Source organism: Colobus angolensis, unplaced genomic scaffold (assembly GCF_000951035.1).
Source record: "Colobus angolensis palliatus isolate OR3802 unplaced genomic scaffold, Cang.pa_1.0 Scaffold241, whole genome shotgun sequence".
Classification (NCBI taxonomy): domain Eukaryota; kingdom Metazoa; phylum Chordata; class Mammalia; order Primates; family Cercopithecidae; genus Colobus; species Colobus angolensis.
The window spans coordinates 3,268,408-3,268,784 of NW_012115611.1; positions in this window are offsets into that span (position 1 = coordinate 3,268,408).

Sequence of the window (377 nt, forward strand, 5' to 3'; positions counted from 1 at the left end):
AATCTGGGATAATGGTGAATAGAAATTCAAAATGACAGTTGTTCAAAATTCCTAGAAAACAACCAGTCCAAACTGGATCAAGAAGATAAAAGAAAGGGTATCCCCCCAAAGAAAATAAAAATGAGTATCTGATGTGCGAGGCTATTCAGAAAAGATTTTTCAGTCGTAGGTACAGTTTGAGGATAAATTAGTGGCTGGATCCTAAGAAACAACAGAAACAAAACACTAACACTGAACAATACTAACTAGAATATACAACTAGTTGAACAAGTAATGTAAGTCACTATGTGAGTTAGCTGAAAATAATGAGCTGTCACATAATAACATAAACACAATTATTTATCGAATGAAAACATACCCTTTTTTTTTTTTTTTTA